We start from the raw sequence: 25,563 nt of genomic DNA on the forward strand, positions 1-25,563 counted from the left end.
AAATGGTAGTCCAATCTGCTCAAACAGAACGTAGGGGTACCCTTTTGACAAAACTCCGCAATCAGACCCAAAGCACAGATGCTTCAGAAAAAATGTAGGGAGTCAAAAAAGCAAACCTAAAAATGCAGGGTATTCGGGGCCCATCTCAAAGGAGGAAGCATAGAAATGTAACAGTAGTGATGGCTTTTATTCAGACATGCAGAGCCTAACTAGGGTGGGGGCAAAAGAGGAGACTGCTCCAGGAGCAAGGAGTCAAAGGGGGGGTGAGAATGGTGTATCCTCATTCATGTATTAATGCCCAAATTGCATTTCTGATCATAGCTGAAGTACCAAAGCACTGAATGTGTGGAGATGTAATTGTAGCAAGCAATTTGCTACAGCTTTTTTTTCCTGGTCTTCAACTTTAAAAAGACCTGTTTTTGCTTCTCAAGTTCGACTTGAAGTGAAAGGGGGAACTCCACAAGGTGTCAGATAACCTATATATGGTTCTGAAGGCATGTAAGGTTTACAAGCTCATCTGGAAAGAAGGGATGTTGCAAGTAACAGCAGACAACACCATTATAATGTGTTACACAAACAACCAATGGGGACTCACTATCACTCTTGCCCCATGTGCAGGCTGACCAGGATGGCTTAGGAGATAATTCTCCAATTCCAGATGACCCTAAAGGCAGTCTACACCCCATCCCTGTTAAACTTGAAGGCAGACTAACTAAGTAGATTTACAGTAAAACCAAATGTACCCCCCCCCATTATGCAATGGTGAACTGAGTATATATAAGTTAGGGGTTGAGGGGTACTCCACATGGGGAATGCAAAGTGCTTTCCTCTTATTAAAAAGATTTTTTTACAGAATTTGTCTTTTGACAAAACCATTTTGGAAGTTTGGCACTTTCTGAATTTACCTTTGAAGAGTCGACTTGAAAGTACCCGAAGATCCTGCATCTCACTACATGCAAAATTCAGCTCTTTTTCACTTTTTCAAGTACCTGTTTATTGAGGACATGCTGACTATCATTGAGAAGATCAAGAAGCCTGCCATTATGAAATTCTGCTTAGAAAAATGGAAGAGGTCCTGTGACTAGTGTCACAGCAAGAATTAGGAACCCCTTACACCACCGGTGTCCATGCTTCTGCGATACTTAGGTGAGTTGTTCAAATTAGGCACATGCCTTTGTGAAGGTACATTTCTCTGTTATTTTAGCTTTCATACCTATGGATCACCTTTTGCATCTCTGCAGCCTAACCATTTCCATAAAGGAATTCCAGATTTGAGACCACCTAAAAAGCATGTTCCTCCACCATGGGACTCAGATTATGCTCTGGAAATTCTTGTACAGCCTCCTTTGAAGCTGTTACCTTAATCCTCCTTAAATTCCTAACCTAGAAACCTGCTGTAGTACTTGCTATCACCTCAGCTGAAAGGATTTCAGAACTATGGGCATTATGTACAAAGAGTCTTTTTTAGTTCTCTGTGAAGACTGTCCTGTAATTCATATATGTTTACCAGGTTAGATGAATTGTCCACTTCTCTGTGAACTTTATGCCAAAATTTTGGACATCCATTAAAGAAATCTTACAGCCCGGCCAAATATTTAACCCAAACCCCTTTCCTGATAACTCACCACTCAAAACTGCAATACAGTTCAACTCTTATTTTATAGATTCCTCAACATCTAATCCCAATCCTGCCCAACAGCCGCATATCACCACATCCACTTTCACCTTCAGTCCTGTGCCCACATCCTATATAACACTACTCTTAAACAAACTTAACCTGTGTTCTTCTTCAGCTAATGACCTTACAAGTGAGTACCTAAGAATAGCAGCCAGTAGCATTGCCTAACCTGTCTCAATCCTTATAAATAAGTCAGTCCAAGAATCCCACATTTCCTCTTTCTGGAAAAAGTCAAAGGAGGAAATTCAACAGACATTAATAACTTTAGACTGATAGCAATCATATCTCCCCTTGGCAAAATACTTGAAAATATATTAAAAAACAATTGCTAGACTATCTCCTGCAGGAAGAACTCTTATCCCCTACAGAACATGGCTTCCATCCTTCCTATAGTACTAGCACTGCCTTTCTAACCTATACAGATACGGTCAATAATGCTAGAGATATTGGCAAACTAGTCTCTTCCTTATTTCTAGACTTGTCTAAAGCATTTAACACAGTTTGTCACAGAAGCCTGTACTTCAAATGTCCTCACTAAGCCTCTCTCAGACCACCCTTTTGTGGTTCAAAAGCTACCTGTCCAATAGGTATCAGTCAGAAAAATGGCACTCCATGCTCTCTCCTTACCTCCCAGTCACCACTGGTGTACCACAAGGCTCTATCCTCGATCCCCTCCTCTTTAACATTTTGACCAACAACCTCTATACTTCCACACAACAGACCACTCTAATACAATACACAGATGATGCCACTCTCATTTGCATGTCTGACACCATAGTACACCTCCAAATAATTGTTCAGGGAGCTTTAACGGCCACTGAAACATGGTTTCGTAACTCACAACTTATGCTCAACCCAAAAAAGACCAAACTACTACTTTTTCCCCCCAAGTCCCTCTTTCATGAAAAAACAAAATTTAAAGTCCTCTGTGTTGATAATGCAATCATTGAAGTCACTTCTCATAGCAGACTTTTAAGCATGATAGTGTATGATAATCTTACATTTGACCTGCATATACAAAATTGCATAAGAAAAACTCATCAAAAAGAAGGGATGCTTTACAGAACCATAAACTTTCTCACCGATACAAATAAAGCTCACTTGTCACTACTTACCTCCTCCACACTCTTCATTGTGGTGCTCCCATCTTCACTAACCTCCAGGCTTCACAAAAATTAAAACTTGAACAATGCTATAATAAAGTTGCTAAATTTGCAGCACATACCCCTTTCAGAACCCACCACTGTATAGCACTGAAAAGCCTACATTGGTTAGAACTGCCACATCAACTAACATATACACAAGTTCTTACCACCTACAAAATTATCCAACATCCATCTGCCTGTCCAGCACTAAAAAATATTCTACACAACTATGTTCACACTTGGTCATTGTGATCCAGTGACCAAAATCTCCTGTCTGTCTACAAGCCTAGCAAATATGCTGGGCATTTGTCTGTACTCGTACAAGGTTGCTAATTCCTGGAACTCCTTACCTGTATCCATCGGTTTTATACCCTCCCTCCCATCTTTCAAAATCACTCTGAAAGTCTTCCTAGCTAAAATCTGTCTCTGTTCTTGATGAAAATCCAGGATAAACTATATCCCTAAATTTTAAGAAGTATCTTTTCATTCCTTATACTTCTTTACTCTCCCTTCTTCACTTACTTTCTTACTGTAATCTAATTCTCGTCCCTAACTTTTTCTATACATATACCATAAGCCTGTTTTCCCCTCACCTCATATTGCAGTTCCCATTTGTATTAGACTAACTTACCTTTACTTTCTCTACAAACTGTCTAAAGTTTCTCTATATATTAAATTATTGTCATATAACCAATGTTTTTATATTATGTTGAATTTGTTGTACTTATTTAAACTGCAAATGTTTTTGTTTCATTTTTGAAGATTGGAAAATTATTGTTCTTAAAATGTTTTGTAATAATTCAGAGCTTTTCCCCATGGGTCTCCGCTGAAAATGAGCTTCTACCCTGTCGGACTTTCCCAGTAATCAGAAGTCAATAAACAAATTAAGACAGGGTCAGCCTTTAGTCCAACTTCACCTTTATGCCAAACGTAGTGACAGCCATTGTGGTCTTCAGTGTGGCAATGAGTGCTGAGGCTGTTCTCCAGGTAGCTATCTGATCTTTATCCATATATTTTCTAAACACTGCAGGATAGATACTTCCATCTGCCTGTCCCCCCCTCCCCCCCAAAAGGAGAGATATCTATACCAGAGGATTGTAGCCCCCCAAACATCTCCAACGCCCAGGTGAGAACTGCTCTCTCCAAGGCAAAAAATACAGCATCCATGGGACCGGATGGTGTCCCCGGCTGCGTGCTCCACGAACTCAGTGAGGAATTAAACCCACAGTTAGGACTGCTGTTTAATCTTAGCCTCATTTCAGGATACGTACCCAAGGAGTGGCGCACGGCGACTGTGGTCCCACTTCACAAGGGCGGTGCCTCCACCGACCCTGGAAATTACTGTCCCATTAGCTTGACAAGCCTTATCTGCAAAGCCATGGAGAGGATCATAATGGAACTCATAAATAAAGACATAGGGAACTTGCAGACTTTGGATCCAACCCAGTTTGGCTTTGTCAAAGGCAGATCATGCCTTTTAAACTTGGTTGACTTTTTCGAGACAGTCACCAAGGCCATTGATGAGGGAAAGGCAGTCCATACAGCCTACCTCGACCTGGCAAAGGCCTTCGACACAATATCCCACTCGGGTATCATCGAAAAACTCATCAGCTTGAATGTAAACCCATACACCACAAGATGGGTTGCAAACTGGCTAAGTGACAGAACCCACAGGGTCAGAGTTGCTGGAGCCAGGTCAGACTCAAAGCCTGTCACAAGTGGTGTCCCACAGGGCTCAGTCCTGGGTCCACTCTTGTTCGGCATCTACTTTTCTGAAGTACAAGCAAACACAGGAGGGTTATGGCTGACAAAGTTTGCAGATGACTGCAAACTGGGCCATAGTCGAAACACATCTGACACAGATATCCTTCAGAAGGGCCTCACAGAAATGGATAACTGGTGCCAGAGCCATGGCCTAAAGTTAAACGCCAAGAAATGCATAGTCATACCCTTCGGGAAAAACAAGGTTACCCCTAGCTACCATATAGGTGGCAATCCACTGAGCACAGAAGAAGTCATCAGGGATCTGGGGACCCAGGTTGACAGTAGCCTTCGTTTGACACTCATGTTGCTAAAGTAGTTAGGAAAACCTTCTACATTGCCCACCTGATCATGAAGGGATTCACATCTAGATCAAGGGAGGTCATCGCCCCCCTGTACTCATCACTCATTAGACCTATGATTGAGTACAATGCCCCATTCGGAATGTATCTGACCCGACATCTGCAGCAGCTGAAAGGCCCCAAAAGTTCCTCACCAAAAGGATAAAGGGTCTCAAAAATATGTCTTATGCTGCCCTACTGAAAGAACTCCAGCTCTATTCAGTCTCATACCGCTTGCTCAGAGGTGACCTGTGCCTGACATATAAGGCCATGTCAAACCCAGATTTGATGAATATGCTTCACCTCAAAAAATCTAGATCCCTCAGAACCACAAGGGCGGAGACTTAAACCTTGACACGGTTATTAATAGAACGTGCTGGAGGGACAGATTCATCACCCAGAGACTCCCTATGCTGTGGAACAAAATCCCGGTACATGTGAGGCAGAGCACCTCGCTGGCCTTGTTCAAGAGGAATCTTGACCAATGGATGGGAGATCGCAGATATACCCCAGGGATTACTTCAGTGTCACTGCTTGACAGAGGCACAGCAAAATAATAGGCATAGTTTTATTCAAACTAAAGGGGTGGCGAAAGCCACATAACTATGGGCTAGGCTTATAAATGCCCTTGGGCAGATAGCCTAGTATGAACCTATGAACCTATGAACCTATGAATCACAAGGGCTGAGTTTGCTATTTCCATTATACATGGTCAGTGACAACTCAAACCAACCAATTTTTCTACCATCCACTACTTGTGAGCTCTGGGAATTGTCCCAGTAGTAATTACTACTGGAACAAGCTGAACCCAAAGGGGATCAGTGCTCAATCCCAGCTAGCAAAGAACAATAAATAAATAAAACAGTCATCTGCATAATGAATGGAGCACAACTGATGTTCAAGTAGATCACTGTTTCAGTTTTGGTTTCCCTCCTATGATTCCCTGTATCTTTCTTGGGCATCCTATGACTAGGATGTGGACACATTATCCTTATGTAATTACTCCTTCTCCCACTTCCATATTGGGGCATCAGGCTTGCTCAGCTCAGAGCTGACTGGGGGAGCCCAGTTTCTCTAACAACCTTACCTAGACAGTGGCCTTGGGTGTACCATCTTAGTTTGGCTCCTTAAGACCTTGTCTTGGTACAGGTAGGCTGGATAGCCTGCTGATCTGTTTAACAAGAATGTTGTAAAATGGCATATGTAGATGTCAGCTTTATACAAAGGATATGTACCTAAGGTGCAAATATCCACTCTCATCCAAAGAAGGACATACTCAGGACTGCAGTGCCCCAGCCCTCTTAAAGTACAAAGCAGTATCAGCAGTCTATCTACATGCTGTGTGAGTAGAACCCACAGCCTTCTGCATCAAAAGCAAATATGTTACCTGTTATGCTACTAACAACTCTTTGCAACTCTATAGCACAATAGTGGTACCATTTGCTAAACAAAACAGTTGCACATTGTAAACAGACTTAGCATGATCAGCAATAAGCATCGCTTTCCTTGAAGCTTAAAATTCCTTTAAAATGCCCTTGAAACTCAGTTCCTTGAAAAATGCACCTGAAATTCAATTTCTTGAAAATGCACTTGAAAAGTTAATTTTTTAACAGCTTGATAGTTGGTGAAGAGGATTCAGGCTCTTGTTTCCTGTAACTAAGATAAGGATTTGAGCCTGAGCAAATCACAGCTACCACCTGCTATCCATAACTAGGGCATTTTATATACACACACACACACACACACACACCTGTCTTACTTGTACTTCTCCATCCATGGTCCACAGCACACATATCTCCTTCTTGTCTGTCCATGGTCCACAGCACAGGAATGTCTTCTTGTATTCAAGTTCCATGCATGCGGAACACAGAAATGAAGATGTAACCAACAGGTCTGTGCAACGATCACACAACAGGTGTGTGAGACTGGACGCAAAGGCAATGCCCTTAAAAATGTAATGGTTTGGAGTTTTTTAATTAAAAAAATTAATCCCCTGGCCAGTAGGCCTCTCCCAGCCAGCGGGGGCCCCCTCCCAGCCAGTGAACCCTAGTTTGTATCTTTCCACCTTCATTTACCTACTATGTGTCCTTCAGCAAGTCAACCAGATAATACTTTGGGGAAACTGGGAATTTGGGCTAGTCTCCTAAATGGTCTCCTGGACTGCAAACCTAGTAACTACATATTAACCTATGATGATATTCTCATCAGTTACACTAGATCCTAACTAGCTAGTGGGACATACGTTTTCTGCCTTCTGGCATGTTTATTTGACTGCTGTGGTGTCTTGCCTTGGTAATGCACAAGTGTGGAGAATATCACTATGACAGCCATGGGTCCAATTCCCTTGGGGCCTATCTTTCATGAACCTGTCCCCCAACATATACTTGTTCAGCCCATCTGTGGATATTCATACTGCAATATATAAGGGCTAATAATTACCAAAGAAATGTAGAGCTAAGCTTCACAACAGCCTCACATATCAGTAGACTAGTAAGTACCTATGAGCCCATGATCCTATTATAAAAACAGTCATGGCAGGGAAAATGCATGTCTAGTCCAAATAATACCACGTCATCAAGCACTCATACAGGCAGAATCATAGCAGGTAATCTGGCACCATGTACACTTCACCAAAATGGCATCCCCCTCAACTCTAAGTTGAGAAGCAAAAAAAAATGTCTTCTGCCTAGTTTAAATTGAAGCAACCTGCTTGCTACAGTTTTGCACATAGACACACACACACACACACACACACACACACACACACACACACACTAACGCACGTGAGCACACACACACATCACTTCAGCACTACAGTTACAAACACATACATACATATGCAGACAGATTGACACGCACTCACACACCACACTTCAGCACTTCTGCCATTAACACAAATGCTTTCCCAACTACTTCAATACCTCTTACAAAACAACTTAATCTCCAAAACCCAGCATGGCTTTAGACCATCCCACAACACCTCCACAGCATTACTATCATTTACAGATATAGTTAACCACAATAGAAACAAGGGACTATTTGTATCTTCCTTTTTCTTAGACTTATCTAAAGCCTTTGACATGGTAGACCATAACATTCTTCTCCAAACTTTATCTACCCTAAGCCTCAGCCCCTCCACTATATCATGGTTTACTAGCCACTTATCTGGTCAACAGCAGGAGGTCCTATGGCATGACCAGCTGTCCCTCCTGCTACCAGTATCCATAGGTGTCTCTCAAGAATCCATCCTTGGCCCACCTTTGTTCTCACTATTCACCAACCAAATCAATTCCTCCTCACTCACAGCATCATTAGTACAATACGCAGATGACACCACCCTTATAAGTGCCACCCCCACCTTAAAGAAACTTCAAATCCTCACCCAAAATAGTTTTACTCTAGCCGAAACATGGTTCACAAACATCAAACTTATTCTTAACCCCAAAAAACTAAATTCATTCTTTTTGGCCCAGGTCATGCTCCCCCCCTCAACAACACTTTCACCATTCACTGCAAAGATAACATTCAAATCACTCCAACTGCACATACTAAACTGTTAGGTGTAGAAATAGACAGTAACCTCAAATTTGACATCCATATAGCACAAACCATTAAGAAAGTTAATAAAAAACTAGGACTTCTCTATAGGAACAAACACTTTATAATTAAACAAACCAAAGCTACTATTGCAAGAACTCATCTCTTATCCATCTTTCTCTATGCCTCTCCCATCCTTACTAATTTCTGCCAGAGTGATCTGAACAAAATGGAATCTTGTTATAACAAAATAGCCAAGTTCGCTACTGAAACCTCATACAAATCCCACCACTGTCTCGCCCTTAACCAACTCAATTGGCTCAAGCTACCTCAACTATTTCTGCTTAATCAACTCACAATAGCGCATAATCTCTACCTTCCAGAAAAAAAAAACCTGCACTTCAAAATATAATTAACCCCCACATCCCTACCAGAGCCTTACAATCTAGTTCTCAGAACCTAATAAGCATTATCAGACACAAAAATGATGCTGGCAAATCTCTCTTTGCCTGCACTATTGCCAAAATCTGTAATTCATTGGCTAGCCAAATAACCTCCACTACCTCCACTATTCAATTTAAGAAACTCCTGAGAACCCACTTCTCAAACAATTTGCTTTGTTCATGCTACTCCCCAGGTTAATTTGCACCAATACCATGTTCAAGGATTCTACTAAAGGTCCCCTAATTCCTTTCACTGTAAAGCTTAAGAATCACTGGTTATTTCTGTAACAAAATATTGAGAGTACTCATAATTTAGATAGAAAAAAAATGTTCTTGTGTGTTTATATTTTATATTCTATATAAACCTTACTACTAGAATGCTGTATGCTGACTTTACTAAAGGAATTGTTAATCTCTACGTAACGTATGTTTTATGGAACCTATATCTCCGTATGATATTCTTGTATAATTTCTTTATGACATGCTATTGGAGCTTTTCTCAACAGGTCTCCGCTGAAAATGGATGTGTGTCCAGTCGGACTTTCCCGGTTAACAAATGTAAAATAAAATAAAATAATAATAACATAAATAAAATGCAGTATCAGCATTCAGTTCTGTATACAAGAATAAGTCATCGAGAGAGGAAATTACTTTTTTGACAGCTTCTACAAAACTTAGACTGAGTACATGCTTGGGAGAGAAAGAGATGAGACTTAACTAGAAGAATTGAACTAGCTTCTTACTTTAATTTTTGAATTAAGCAGTTGAAAGAGAATGAGGCTAAATAAAGATATTTTTTATTAATAAAGCCTGGGAATCTAGAAAACACAAACGGCAGAGTAGTTTACTGAATTCAGAAGAAGAAGAAATGTTCAAAAGCTAATGCTGATTCCAGTAAGATGGAAAGGTCAGGGCCTTTTCTAAGTATCTGTAGTTTATCCAGGCTTCATGTTGCATTTTTCTATGACATCCTTTGATGCCGACACTACAACTGACATTTTCTACAGTATGGGATTTACATTCAGATGAAATGTGTAAAGAAGGCAGTTTTGTAAAGCTGTGTTTCCAATAGAGTTGATATGTGTTCATAATTACTTCTAGTGACTTTTTCTACCCCAAAGGATATGCAAGAAAACAAATTTACTTTCTCTGACCAGCCATCAAAGGTGAATAATCTCAGGACTGAATTTTATACAGGACATTGAATCCATACAATAGGTTAATGAAAGCTCTTATTCTTGGGCAGCCCTAGGCAGCAAACAATATGCTTTATCTCTTTCTTCACCTTGTCTTAATAACAGTACTGAAGAATTATAAGTTATGTACTTACCATAAATTGGTATCTGTGTTGACTTCTTTCATTCCTCCTCATGGTTGGGTTACAGATCCGACCCTCAAATATGACTCGGCTGCATTTTTACAGACTAAGATCCACATCTTGAGCTCCTCCCACTTCCCAAAAATGCTCTGTTCTCTGCCTAACTCCCTCAGATGAAGATTCTGCCCAAAATAGCTTATAGAGTGCAGAAAGAAATAGAAGGAAATATTAATTAAGAACCAGAGGCTCAAAACCAGGAACATCAGTTCCTAAAAAAGTTCTCTCCAGCTCTTCTAGAGCACTGGGTAGGGGGACAGCTGGGAAGGAAGGTGAGGAGGAATGAAAGAAGACAACAAAGATACCAAGTTATGGTAAGTACATAACTTATAAATCTGATGTTGTCTCCTTTATTCCTCCTCATGGTTGGGTTAGAGTCTCCAGCTATACAACTCCTGGGTGACCTCAAGGAAGGATATGCCAGAGCACTGCAGAAAGAAGCTCTGCTCCTGGAAACAGTGTCCAATTTGTAATGCGTGATAAAGATATACGTTTTTGACCAAGTGGCTGCAGCACAGATATCATTTAAAAATGCCCTGGAAGAAAAAGCAGATGAGGTAGACATAGACCTAGTTGAATGGGCCTTAGGAGGACGAGGTAACTGTAATCAATTTGTGGCATAAATCAAAGTAATATAGTCTGTTATCCATTTAGCAAAAGTAACTTTTGCAACTGCCTGACCCAAGCGACTATGCAAGAAGGACACAGATAATTGGTCTGATTTTCAAAAGATTTCATCCTATGAAGATAAAAATGTAACTGCCTATAAACATCAAGCAAATGTAACAAATGTTTTCCTTCATTAGGAAATTTGGGAAGAAAACTGTTGTATCGTCTGGTTGAGGTTGGATTCAATAGCTACCTTGAGCATGAAAGGGCTACCCTATCTTTATGGAAGATAATGTAAGGATGCTTAGAAGACAGCGCCTGGATCTCAGAAATTATTTTTGCTGAAGTGATGGCAATAAGATGTCTTCCATGAGAGAAACTTTATGTCACAAACACTAGCTGGTTTGAAAGGTTTTTGAGTTAAGCCTTGTAAGACCACAGTAAGATAGCATGGTAGGGAAGGATCTTTAACTGGAGGCCTGAGGAGGAGGATTCCTTTTTAGAATGCCTTCCACAATTTGGCAGTTACAGGAGTATTAAAAACATTACCCAACTGGAAGATAGAGATGGATGCCAGTTAAACTTGACAGTGTAGAAACTGTCTCTCTCTTTGAAGAGAGACACAAGGAAAAGAAGGATAGCTGATATTGGAGCTGAAAAGGGGTCAATGCTCTCTCTGGAGACCCAGAAGGCAAATCTCTTCCATTTACTCCTTTAGACTTTCTTGGTAGATGGTTTTAGGGAAGCTAGAATAATGTCTCAGACAGAGGAAGCAAGCCTGGACCTTTGAACAATCACTAGAAGTGGAGAAACCAAGCGGTCAGTATTGGGTGAAGAAGGAGGTCCTTTTTGGGTTCCAGTATCCATGAAGGATAATTCAGGTGAGACTAGAGGCAGGGGAACCAGATTTGATGAGGCCAGTAGGAGGCAATGAGGATTACCAAGGTCCTCAAATGTTTTGTTTTCTGTAGAAATTTTGGGATCAAGGTTAGAGGGGGATAAGTGTAGAGGAGAATGGGGGTTCAATTGTGAACCAGAGCATCCCTAGAGAACTTCACCAGAAGGGGGATCAGAGTGAAGTAGTCACTGCACTTGTTCTGGCGGGATGCAAAATGGACTCAGCAGGGTTGGCCCCAGTGGCTGAAAATTAGGGTCACTACTGATTGACTGAGGGAATACTTATAAAGGGTCAGGATGGAGCTGAAGAGCTTGTCTGCCAGAAAGTTGGATCCGTCCGGTATGTGAGTTGCAAACAGAAAGCGGTCCAAAGATATCGCCCATTCCTAGACCCTCGTGGCCTCTCTGCACAATGGGTAACAGCAGGTTCCTCCTTGCTTGTTGATGTACCACACCACTGACATGTTGTCTGTGTGAATCACAATAGTGCCTAGTGGGAGAACTTCCTGAAAGGCTTGCAATGTGAGGAGGACTGCTCTCATCTGCAGAACATTTTTTATGCAATCTGGTCTCTTTGTGTGACAACGTGCCTTGGAACATCTTTCCCTTGAAATGAAGTCCCAACCCAACTGGAAAGCATCCATGGTCACCGTGGCTGAGGAGGAAGGAAGGAGGAAAGGTCTGCTGATCATCAGGTCATCCAACAGTAGCCACCAATGGAGATGTTTTCTGCAAACTGAAGTCAACCTGATAGGAGCAGATAGAGGTTAGTAGAGAATAGACCAAGGAACAGCCAGGGTCCATTGAAGCACTTACAAAAAATACCTTGCTAATGGGACTAAGGGAATGGCAGCTGCCATAGATCCAAGAGCCTGAAGTATCAGTCTTGCTGGTGGGGAAGTATGGAAAGTATGGAGTGAATAAAGTGAAACTGAGATAGAAGGAGTTGTTGTGGAAGTTCAAGCCATTGTAGAGAGTTGAATGTGAGGCAATGGTGTGAGTTATTAGGGGAGTTTGTGATAAATCTTGCTATTTTGTGGTAAGTTTGTTGGAGTTTGGCCAGGGTAGTGGAGTGAATATTAGTTAGCATTGGGGTAGCATAGAGAAGGGAGGGGAGAAGAAGAGCCTGTGCCAAGGACAGTCTAGTATTAGAGGTCAAGAATTTATGGTTTTGATGGAGCATACCCAGTTTTTGGTGAGTTTTGTTATACTTTGAAGGATATGTAGGCTAAATTTAAGTTCGTCATCAATGATAGCACCTAGAAGCTTTGTGTGGGAGTTGGGTTGTATGGTGGTGTTATTGGAGGATGTGATGAGAAAGATAGATTTAAGGTGAGAGAGAGAACGAGGAAGGAGTATCAGGAGTTTGTTTTTTTTGGGGGGGTTCGGGAAGAGTAAATTATCAGACAGCCACTTTTTAACGGACAGAAAAGTGTCCTGGGTATGAGTGTAAAGGTCAGAGATTTTGCTGGAAGCACAGATAAGAGTAGAGTCATCAGCATATTAAATTAGAGTAGATTGATTTCAGGAAGTATGAAGTTCATTAGTAAAGATATGGAACAGGTGAGGACCCAAGATTGAACCTTGCGGTACCCCGGTTGTCATTGGAAGGTAGGGTGAGCAGGAGGAGAGCCATTGAACAGATTGCTGTCTATGAGACAGGTAGCTAGATAAAAAGGCTAGGGCAGAAGGAGATAGACTGAGGTTAGACCGTTTAGTTAGAAGTAAAGGATGAGAGACAGTGTCAAAGGCTTTAGAGAGGTTGAGGAAAAGGCAGGATACGAGGTGTTTTTTATTATGGGCCTCAGCTATTGTATGTGTAAATGACAGGAGGGCTGTAGAAGTGCTGTGGTTAGGGTGGAAGCCATGTTGAGTGGGTGTGAGAAGGTTCTGCTGGAGGAGATAGTTTAGGAGTTGTGAGTGTATACATTTTTCAAGTATTTTGGAGAGAGAGGAGAGAGGATGGCAGTTGGTTGAAAGTTTGATGGGTCAGTTTTGTTCCCCCCTTTATGCAGGGGGATGGTGTAGAAGGATTTCCAAATCTCTGGCACTGTTGCCTCCTGAATAGATCTATTGATTAATAGGGATACTGGATAGGCTATGGATTTAGCAGCTAGTTTGAAAAAAAGTGGGTGGGAGATTGTCTGAGGAGGGAGAGCAGGGTTTAAGCTTCAGTAGGAGTGATTTAATGTAGGAAGTTGGAACTGATTGAAAGGAGAAAAGGTTATTGTTGTGCGGGTTGGGAGGGTAGAGGGGAAATTGTGTTGGAACTGAGCTTGTACGTTTCTAGACAGTGTCAATGACGTGTCTGTTGAGAAGGGTAGCAGTTTCTAGAGGAGTGTTATTTGGGAAAGGGGAGGGATTAGAAGGGCATGCGGGATTGAGAATTCTATTTAAGGTAGTTCAGAGTTTCTGTGGATTGGTTTGCTGTTAATCTGGGGAGAGTTATAGTAGTTTTGTTGTCATTGTTGACATGTCTTTGACAAGGTTCCAAAGTTTTTGTACTTTTGGAACAGGGAAGGTTGTTAGGTCTTAGCCCAGGCTTTCCAAGTACTATCACATTTATGCATGAGGGATCTAGTTTCCTTAGAAAGTCAGGAAGCAAAATTAGATTTAATTTGAATTTGCCTGGTAGGGGCAAGGGAGTTAAGGGTATCTAGGAACATTTTATTAAATTTGAGCACTGCTTCTTTGAGAGGAATCAGTTTGAGGATGGACTATTCAATACTTGAGAGGACTGAACTGAAGTGGGTGGTATTAAAGTTGTAGAATTTATGACAGTCTCTATAAGAGTGAGGTTTAGCTACTTGGGTAGAGTGTCATAGGACGGAAGTAAGAAGATGGTCACTCAAAGAGTTTGATAAAGTTGTTGGACTGTGGTAAAGGCTAGGAGAGTTAGTGAGAATCCAGTCGATGGTAGAGTTGGAAGAAAGGGTATTGTGCAGGCGGGTCAGGATTTTATCAGTTGGTGGAATTCCTGAAGGTTGATACTGAGCTGTGGAGAATCAGTAAAAATTCTGGTCCAGTCGATGTTAACATCGCATAGGATGATGGTTTCATAGGGTATATTGTGTGAGAACCATGATAGGATAGATTCTAGGACTGGAATATTCCTTCCAGGGAGGATATATATGGAGGCAATGATAAATTTCTTATGGGGGTTAAGATGGCAGTTAAGGATGATAAGTTCATCTGGATGGAAGTCTGGAGTAGGGATGGTAATAGTGGAGAGGTTAAGGCTATCAGAATGGAGGATGGCAATACCACCGCCCTTTTGAATTTCTATCACAGGTAGATATTATAGCCTGGTGGAAGTATTATCTTGTTTGTTATGTAGGGATTTAGTCAAGTTTCAGATAGGGCAAGGATGAGAGGGGTGGTTTGGGCAATCCAGTAATGCAGCTCAGTGATTTTGTTAGTGAGGCTTTGTATATTTAGGGCATAGATAGAGAGGTGTTTGTGTTTTGAGGTTTGGTATGAGGGAAGATAAGGAGGGTGTGAGAGGTGGGAAAGTGGGGGGTTTGAGGAGCCGATGAGGGGTGTAAGATTATGAAGAGGGGGGCTAGGATTGGAGTGGATGTCACCAGTGAGAAGTATGTTACTAGGAAGTGAAGTACAATGTGTTAGTAAAAAGAAATGATGGTGAGGTCTTGGTTTGGATTTATAGGAGAGAGGGTAGCTCTCAAATATAATAAGTTTATGAAAGCAGTTAAAGGTGAAATTGAAGAGAGATGGGGAGATTAAGATGGGGTGGGATGGAGGGAAAGGTTTGGGAATACATGTGGTAGGAGAGTATAGAAAAGACTGGAAAAGGTTTGTATGATAGGAGGTTAGAGTAGAGAGCAGAGTTAGAATTGGTAAGGCAAAGTATACAAGTAGCATGTTCGGCTGTGTGGTGAGTAAAGGAGAGATGAGAGTATGAGCTGGTTTGGGAGCAGGAGGTGCTATAGTAAATGGTGATGGAGTAAAGGTTAGGTGAATAGCAGAGAGGAAGTGGAATATGAGTGGTTGATATGGACAGGAAGGGGAGGGAGTAGATAGGATAAAAGTAATTGAAGTGGGGTGGGTGGGAATGGGGGTAAGGTAGGGGAGCACAGTGAGCCCAAACATAGCGAGAGCGAACAGAGGGCTATATCTGCAGCAACCTCAGAAGTCCCCAAGAAAGACAATCAATGAAGCTGATAAGTTAGGTCTAAGAAGAAGTAGGAGAGGCCAGAAGGTGTAGAGAACAGGTACAGGGAGAGAGACTGAAAAGGTCAGTAGGGAAGGAAATATCAGGTTCGAGTAAGGAAAGTTATCAAAGGTCAGCAAGATAAAGTAGTGCAGGAGGGCAGGCTAGAGAGATAAATAGCCAGAGATGGGAGCATTGAAGATAGGAGACTTAAGAGCAAGAGTATCTGTAGAAGGCAGGGGAGGGGGAGAAACCAAGTAGCTGGAAGATGGAGGACTAGGGAGTGGCCCAGAGATGTGCAGGAGGCAGTGATCAAGGGAAAATAGAAAAATAGTACTGGTAAGGTATTTAGTAATAAACTTTAACAGGACATATTTCCAAATTACACCCAAAAAAATGGAGAGAGGCAGTCTTCAATTGGGTTTTGGGCGCAGGCAGTTTTCAAGCAGGGTAGGCCAGTGGGCTTGAGTAAGGAGTTTGTACTAACCTATAAAAAAAAGAAGAAAGAGGTGAGGAGTTAGGAAATTGAAAGACCAACTAAGAGTGAAAAGCTGGAAGGGTTATCTCTTTCTTCACCTTGTCTTAATAACAGTACTGAAGAATTATAAGTTATGTACTTACCATAAATTGGTATCTGTGTTGACTTCTTTCATTCCTCCTCATGGTTGGGTTACAGATCCGACCCTCAAATATGACTCGGCTGCATTTTTACAGACTAAGATCCACATCTTGAGCTCCTCCCACTTCCCAAAAATGCTCTGTTCTCTGCCTAACTCCCTCAGATGAAGATTCTGCCCAAAATAGCTTATAGAGTGCAGAAAGAAATAGAAGGAAATATTAATTAAGAACCAGAGGCTCAAAACCAGGAACATCAGTTCCTAAAAAAGTTCTCTCCAGCTCTTCTAGAGCACTGGGTAGGGGGACAGCTGGGAAGGAAGGTGAGGAGGAATGAAAGAAGACAACAAAGATACCAAGTTATGGTAAGTACATAACTTATAAATCTGATGTTGTCTCCTTTATTCCTCCTCATGGTTGGGTTAGAGTCTCCAGCTATACAACTCCTGGGTGACCTCAAGGAAGGATATGCCAGAGCACTGCAGAACCGAAGGAAGCTCTGCTCCTGGAAACTGTCCAATTTGTAATGCGTGATAAAGATATATGTTTTTGACCAAGTGGCTGCAGCACAGATATCATTTAAAAATGCCCTGGAAGAAAAAGCAGATGAGGTAGACATAGACCTAGTTGAATGGGCCTTAGGAGGACGAGGTAACTGTAATCAATTTGTGGCATAAATCAAAGTAATATAGTCTGTTATCCATTTAGCAAAAGTAACTTTTGCAACTGCCTGACCCAAGCGACTATGCAAGAAGGACACAGATAATTGGTCTGATTTTCAAAAGATTTCATCCTACGAAGATAAAAATGTAACTGCCTATAAACATCAAGCAAATGTAACAAATGTTTTCCTTCATTAGGAAATTTGGGAAGAAAACTGTTGTATCGTCTGGGTGAGGTTGGATTCAATAGCTACCTTGAGCATGAAAGGGCTACCCTATCTTTATGGAAGATAATGTAAGGATGCTTAGAAGACAGCGCCTGGATCTCAGAAATTATTTTTGCTGAAGTGATGGCAATAAGATGTCTTCCATGAGAGAAACTTTATGTCACAAACACTAGCTGGTTTGAAAGGTTTTTGAGTTAAGCCTTGTAAGACCACAGTAAGATAGCATGGTAGGGAAGGATCTTTAACTGGAGGCCTGAGGAGGAGGATTCCTTTTTAGAATGCCTTCCACAATTTGGCAGTTACAGGAGTATTAAAAACATTACCCAACTGGAAGATAGAGATGGATGCCAGTTAAACTTGACAGTGTAGAAACCGTCTCTCTCTTTGAAGAGAGACACAAGGAAAAGAAGGATAGCTGATATTGGAGCTGAAAAGGGGTCAATGCTCTCTCTGGAGACCCAGAAGGCAAATCTCTTCCATTTACTCCTTTAGACTTTCTTGGTAGATGGTTTTAGGGAAGCTAGAATAATGTCTCAGACAGAGGAAGCAAGCCTGGACCTTTGAACAATCACTAGAAGTGGAGAAACCAAGCGGTCAGTATTGGGTGAAGAAGGAGGTCCTTTTTGGGTTCCAGTATCCATGAAGGATAATTCAGGTGAGACTAGAGGCAGGGGAACCAGATTTGATGAGGCCAGTAGGAGGCAATGAGGATTACCAAGGTCCTCAAATGTTTTGTTTTCTGTAGAAATTTTGGGATCAAGGTTAGAGGGGGATAAGTGTAGAGGAGAATGGGGGTTCAATTGTGAACCAGAGCATCCCTAGAGAACTTCACCAGAAGGGGGATCAGAGTGAAGTAGTCACTGCACTTGTTCTGGCGGGATGCAAAATGGACTCAGCAGGGTTGGCCCCAGTGGCTGAAAATTAGGGTCACTACTGATTGACTGAGGGAATACTTATAAAGGGTCAGGATGGAGCTGAAGAGCTTGTCTGCCAGAAAGTTGGATCCGTCCGGTATGTGAGTTGCAAACAGAAAGCGGTCCAAAGATATCGCCCATTCCTAGACCCTCGTGGCCTCTCTGCACAATGGGTAACAGCAGGTTCCTCCTTGCTTGTTGATGTACCACACCACTGACATGTTGTCTGTGTGAATCACAATAGTGCCTAGTGGGAGAACTTCCTGAAAGGCTTGCAATGTGAGGAGGACTGCTCTCATCTGCAGAACATTTTTTATGCAATCTGGTCTCTTTGTGTGACAACGTGCCTTGGAACATCTTTCCCTTGAAATGAAGTCCCAACCCAACTGGAAAGCATCCATGGTCACCGTGGCTGAGGAGGAAGGAAGGAGGAAAGGTCTGCTGATCATCAGGTCATCCAACAGTAGCCACCAATGGAGATGTTTTCTGCAAACTGAAGTCAACCTGATAGGAGCAGATAGAGGTTAGTAGAGAATAGACCAAGGAACAGCCAGGGTCCATTGAAGCACTTACAAAAAATACCTTGCTAATGGGACTAAGGGAATGGCAGCTGCCATAGATCCAAGAGCCTGAAGTATCAGTCTTGCTGGTGGGGAAGGCTGTCTTAAGATGGCTTGAACATGATCTCCATACCTCTCAAACTTCCAGATTTTTGCAGAATGTCCAGATTTTTGGATCATATTTTTGGTTTGTTCCTCATAAAATTTGTCATTGTCTGGCAAATCACTGGGATGATCTGAGGATTCAAGCCACTAAATAATGACATACATTTGAGTTTCAGACTTTAAATCTTTCAGAAAATGTATGTTACAACAAACCCTGTTACTTTAGCAACTTTACAAATTTATAAGAGTAATATTTAAAATCTGTCCCTATTTTTGGGATCCCCCCCCCCCATTTTGTTGGGCTTTGTCCAGATTTCTTGCACTACGAGATTGAGAGGTGTGATGATCTCTCAATCTCTGTACATAATGAGAGGGTAGAGCTACAATCTGATTCACTGTGTCCAAGGAAGCTTCGATAAATTCTAAACTCTGAACTGGAGATAGATTTGACTTTGTCAGGTTTATGGTAATACCCAGATGATCTGCAAGGTTGAAGAAGTAATCCCTGGTCTGGAGCAGTTGATGCCTGGTCGGGGCAGTGAAGAGACAGTTGTCCAGATATGGAAACACCCAGAATCCCTCGCAGTCTCAGGTGAGGTGTGACTACTGCCATGCATTTGGTAAACACCCTAGGTGCTGTGGTGAGTCCAAAGGGCAGAGCTTTGAACTGATAGTGACTGTCTCCCAGCCAGAAGCACAAATTATTTCTAGAGCTTCTGTCTCTTTTTGATGTGATAGTACATGTCCTTTAAGTCCACTGAGCACATTCAATCATCCTTTCGCAACAGTGATAGAATGGACTGGATCGTAACCATTCGGAACTTTGCCTTCTTTACGAACACATTCAATTTCTTTAGATCCAAAATGAGCCTTAGGTCCCTGGTTTTCTTTGGTACTAAATAGAAATGAGAGTAAGTTCTAAATCCTTTTAGAATCTAGTACTCCTTCTGACTGGGAAAAACACCAGGGAGTCTCTTAAACCTTTCTGGTGGAGGAAGGAGAAAAGGAATATAATAACTTTAGATATAATGTTTAGCACCCATTTAGTTATTTATTTATTTATTGACATTTGTTAACTGGGTTTGTTCAGCTGGGCCAGAGACCCATTTTCAGTGGAGACCCGAGGAGAAAAGCTCCAGTTACAGACAGTATACTATACACAAATGTTTGCTTTGCAATACATACAAATTGCAGTTTGCCATACAAATTCATAGACATTCACAGTGATTAGATAAGAAAAATAATAACGTAAATTAGATCAGAAGATATATACACAATAGTAGTAAACCCCCTCCCCCCTTTTTTTTTTCTCTTTTCTATTTTTGTTATGGTATTGATAACAGTTTTGAAGTGGTGTAGTAATGTGTATATTAAGTAGCAGTATTTTAAGAACAGTACAAATTGTGCGATGTGAGAGATGAGATTGCATGTATGGGGTGGAAGGGGTACCAGGAGGTAGATTAAGATGTTAAGGCAGATATGAGGGGAAAATTGTAGAGAAATTGTAGAAGATTTGGATAAAGGATAGTAGTGGAGTTAGGTAGGGTCATGACAAGCACACGTTTTGGTGCTAAGTAAATGAAATCTGAGTTCTTTCTTAAAGTGTATAGGGTGTGTAATGGAGCATATGTCGGATGGAAGTTTATTCCAAGCTTGGGATACAGTGGATTTATACAGTAGTTTACTGATAGTTTTCTTAGGTTGATAGATGTCAAGGAGTTGCTGGTTAGAGGTACAGTGTGTGTGAGTGGGAGTATAGGTGGATACTATGGAGCAGACAGCAGGGTAGGGGGGTGGTTTGTAAAGTATGGAGTGAATAAAGTGAAACTGAGATAGAAGGAGTTGTTGTGGAAGTTCAAGCCATTGTAGAGAGTTGAATGTGAGGCAATGGTGTGAGTTATTAGGGGAGTTTGTGATAAATCTTGCTATTTTGTGGTAAGTTTGTTGGAGTTTGGCCAGGGTAGTGGAGTGAATATTAGTTAGCATTGGGGTAGCATAGAGAAGGGAGGGGAGAAGAAGAGCCTGTGCCAAGGACAGTCTAGTATTAGAGGTCAAGAATTTATGGTTTTGATGGAGCATACCCAGTTTTTGGTGAATTTTGTTATACTTTGAAGGATATGTAGGCTAAATTTAAGTTCGTCATCAATGATAGCACCTAGAAGCTTTGTGTGGGAGTTGGGTTGTATGGTGGTGTTATTGGAGGATGTGATGAGAAAGATAGATTTAAGGTGAGAGAGAGAACGAGGAAGGAGTATCAGGAGTTTGGTTTTTTTGGGGGTTCAGGAAGAGTAAATTATCAGACAGCCACTTTTTAACGGACAGAAAAGTGTCCTGGGTATGAGTGTAAAGGTCAGAGATTTTGCTGGAAGCACAGATAAGAGTAGAGTCATCAGCATATTAAATTAGAGTAGATTGATTTCAGGAAGTATGAAGTTCATTAGTAAAGATATGGAACAGGTGAGGACCCAAGATTGAACCTTGCGGTACCCCGGTTGTCATTGGAAGGTAGGGTGAGCAGGAGGAGAGCCATTGAACAGATTGCTGTCTATGAGACAGGTAGCTAGATAAAAAGGCTAGGGCAGAAGGAGATAGACTGAGGTTAGACCGTTTAGTTAGAAGTAAAGGATGAGAGACAGTGTCAAAGGCTTTAGAGAGGTTGAGGAAAAGGCAGGATACGAGGTGTTTTTTATTATGGGCCTCAGCTATTGTATGTGTAAATGACAGGAGGGCTGTAGAAGTGCTGTGGTTAGGGTGGAAGCCATGTTGAGTGGGTGTGAGAAGGTTCTGCTGGAGGAGATAGTTTAGGAGTTGTGAGTGTATACATTTTTCAAGTATTTTGGAGAGAGAGGAGAGAGGATGGCAGTTGGTTGAAAGTTTGATGGGTCAGTTTTGTTCCCCCCTTTATGCAGGGGGATGGTGAAGAAGGATTTCCAAATCTCTGGCACTGTTGCCTCCTGAATAGATCTATTGATTAATAGGGATACTGGATAGGCTATGGATTTAGCAGCTAGTTTGAAAAAAAGTGGGTGGGAGATTGTCTGAGGAGGGAGAGCAGGGTTTAAGCTTCAGTAGGAGTGATTTAATGTAGGAAGTTGGAACTGATTGAAAGGAGAAAAGGTTATTGTTGTGCGGGTTGGGAGGGGTAGAGGGGGAAATTGTGTTGGAACTGGAGCTTGTACGTTTCTAGACAGTGTCAATGACGTGTCTGTTGAGAAGGGTAGCAGTTTCTAGAGGAGTGTTATTTGGGAAAGGGGAGGGATTAGAAGGGCATGCGGGATTGAGAATTCTATTTAAGGTAGTTCAGAGTTTCTGTGGATTGGTTTTGCTGTTAATCTGGGGAGAGTTATAGTAGTTTTGTTGTCATTGTTGACATGTCTTTTGACAAGGTTCCAAAGTTCTTTGTACTTTTGGAACAGGGAAGGTTGTTAGGTCTTAGCCCAGGCTTTCCAAGTACTATCACATTTATGCATGAGGGATCTAGTTTCCTTAGAAAGCCAGGAAGCAAAATTAGATTTAATTTGAATTTGCCTGGTAGGGGCAAGGGAGTTAAGGGTATCTAGGAACATTTTATTAAATTTGAGCACTGCTTCTTTGAGAGGAATCAGTTTGAGGATGGACTATTCAATACTTGAGAGGACTGAACTGAAGTGGGTGGTATTAAAGTTGTAGAATTTATGACAGTCTCTATAAGAGTGAGGTTTAGCTACTTGGGTAGAGTGTCATAGGACGGAAGTAAGAAGATGGTCACTCAGAGTTTGATAAAGTTGTTGGACTGTGGTAAAGGCTAGGAGAGTTAGTGAGAATCCAGTCGATGGTAGAGTTGGAAGAAAGGGTATTGTGCAGGCGGGTCAGGATTTTATCAGTTGGTGGAATTCCTGAAGGTTGATACTGAGCTGTGGAGAATCAGTAAAAATTCTGGTCCAGTCGATGTTAACATCGCATAGGATGATGGTTTCATAGGGTATATTGTGTGAGAACCATGATAGGATAGATTCTAGGACTGGAATATTCCTTCCAGGGAGGATATATATGGAGGCAATGATAAATTTCTTATGGGGGTTAAGATGGCAGTTAAGGATGATAAGTTCATCTGGATGGAAGTCTGGAGTAGGGATGGTAATAGTGGAGAGGTTAAGGCTATCAGAATGGAGGATGGCAATACCACCGCCCTTTTTTGAATTTCTATCACAGCGGTAGATATTATAGCCTGGTGGAAGTATTATCTTGTTTGTTATGTAGGGATTTAGTCAAGTTTCAGATAGGGCAAGGATGAGAGGGGTGGTTTGGGCAATCCAGTAATGCAGCTCAGTGATTTTGTTAGTGAGGCTTTGTATATTTAGGGCATAGATAGAGAGGTGTTTGTGTTTTGAGGTTTGGTATGAGGGAAGATAAGGAGGGTGTGAGAGGTGGGAAAGTGGGGGGTTTGAGGAGCTGATGAGGGGTGTAAGATTATGAAGAGGGGGGCTAGGATTGGAGTGGATGTCACCAGTGAGAAGTATGTTACTAGGAAGTGAAGTACAATGTGTTAGTAAAAAGAAATGATGGTGAGGTCTTGGTTTGGATTTATAGGAGAGAGGGTAGCTCTCAAATATAATAAGTTTATGAAAGCAGTTAAAGGTGAAATTGAAGAGAGATGGGGAGATTAAGATGGGGTGGGATGGAGGGAAAGGTTTGGGAATACATGTGGTAGGAGAGTATAGAAAAGACTGGAAAAGGTTTGTATGATAGGAGGTTAGAGTAGAGAGCAGAGTTAGAATTGGTAAGGCAAAGTATACAAGTAGCATGTTCGGCTGTGTGGTGAGTAAAGGAGAGAGATGAGAGTATGAGCTGGTTTGGGAGCAGGAGGTGCTATAGTAAATGGTGATGGAGTAAAGGTTAGGTGAATAGCAGAGAGGAAGTGGAATATGAGTGGTTGATATGGACAGGAAGGGGAGGGAGTAGATAGGATAAAAGTAATTGAAGTGGGGTGGGTGGGAATGGGGGTAAGGTAGGGGAGCACAGTGAGCCCAAACATAGCGAGAGCGAACAGAGTGGGGCTATATCTGCAGCAACCTCAGAAGTCCCCAAGAAAGACAATCAATGAAGCTGATAAGTTAGGTCTAAGAAGAAGTAGGAGAGGCCAGAAGGTGTAGAGAACAGGTACAGGGAGAGAGACTGAAAAGGTCAGTAGGGAAGGAAATATCAGGTTCGAGTAAGGAAAGTTATCAAAGGTCAGCAAGATAAAGTAGTGCAGGAGGGCAGGCTAGAGAGATAAATAGCCAGAGATGGGAGCATTGAAGATAGGAGACTTAAGAGCAAGAGTATCTGTAGAAGGCAGGGGAGGGGGAGAAACCAAGTAGCTGGAAGATGGAGGACTAGGGAGTGGCCCAGAGATGTGCAGGAGGCAGTGATCAAGGGAAAATAGAAAAATAGTACTGGTAAGGTATTTAGTAATAAACTTTAACAGGACATATTTCCAAATTACACCCAAAAAAATGGAGAGAGGCAGTCTTCAATTGGGTCTTGGGCGCAGGCAGTTTTCAAGCAGGGTAGGCCAGTGGGCTTGAGTAAGGAGTTTGTACTAACCTATAAAAAAAAGAAGAAAGAGGTGAGGAGTTAGGAAATTGAAAGACCAACTAAGAGTGAAAAGCTGGAAGGGTGATAGAGTGTATATGAAGATGGGATATGATAAGTAAGGGAGTGAGTGAAATGCAATAGTGGGTGCTGTATGGGAGAAAGAGAAATGCAGCAGTGAGCACTGTATGGGAGTGAAATAAATGCAGCGGTGGGTGCTAGTAAGAACTGAATTGGGTTAGTGGTCTAAGATAGAAAGGAGAGCCTCTGAAAAGGTGGGAAAGGCTGAAATGGAGTGACTGTAGGTTGGAGTCTGGGGCTAGTAGTGATGATTGCGAAGTGTGCAGTGTAGCCTAGGTATAGCAGTGATTAGCAGATAAAGTGTGTAAGAGAGACTTTGGAGCAGCAGTACTAAATAAAAATGAAATTCAATTCAAAAAGCAGCAGTACAATATAAAATGCTATTTAGTTCAACAGATCAGACTTTGGAGCAGTAGTGCTAAATAGCAATGCAGTTAAGTTCAAACAGCAGCAGTACAATATAAAAATGCAATTTAGTTCAACCAAACTGAAAAAAAATAATTATCAAGGTGCTGCTTACTGTGTTGGAACCAAAGTCTTCTTAAGACACTAAGGCCTTGCTGGCTGGATTCTGCTGAAATCAAAGTCTAGTTATAATTGCATTCAGTCTGTTGTCCACAGAAATTTGCAGAATATAGACCGATGTACCACCAAACTCTGTCACTTTAAAAGCAGTAACTAATAAATAACTTTTTATAACAAACCACACTGACTACTGTTGCAGCTTTAGTTACACTGTACCACGTTCTACTTCTCGTTCAGCATAAATGATGTGAGAGGTGTAACATACACAAATACCTTTAACACAAACAGCAGTACAAATTATTAATCAATACAGTAATAGTTAACAGTCAACTTGCAATGATACATAGGGCACACTTAGCAAGGA

The sequence above is a fragment of the Protopterus annectens genome, chromosome 4.part0 (assembly GCF_019279795.1).
Source record: "Protopterus annectens isolate FY-2018-M chromosome 4.part0, PAN1.0, whole genome shotgun sequence".
In the NCBI taxonomy this organism is placed as follows: domain Eukaryota; kingdom Metazoa; phylum Chordata; order Ceratodontiformes; family Protopteridae; genus Protopterus; species Protopterus annectens.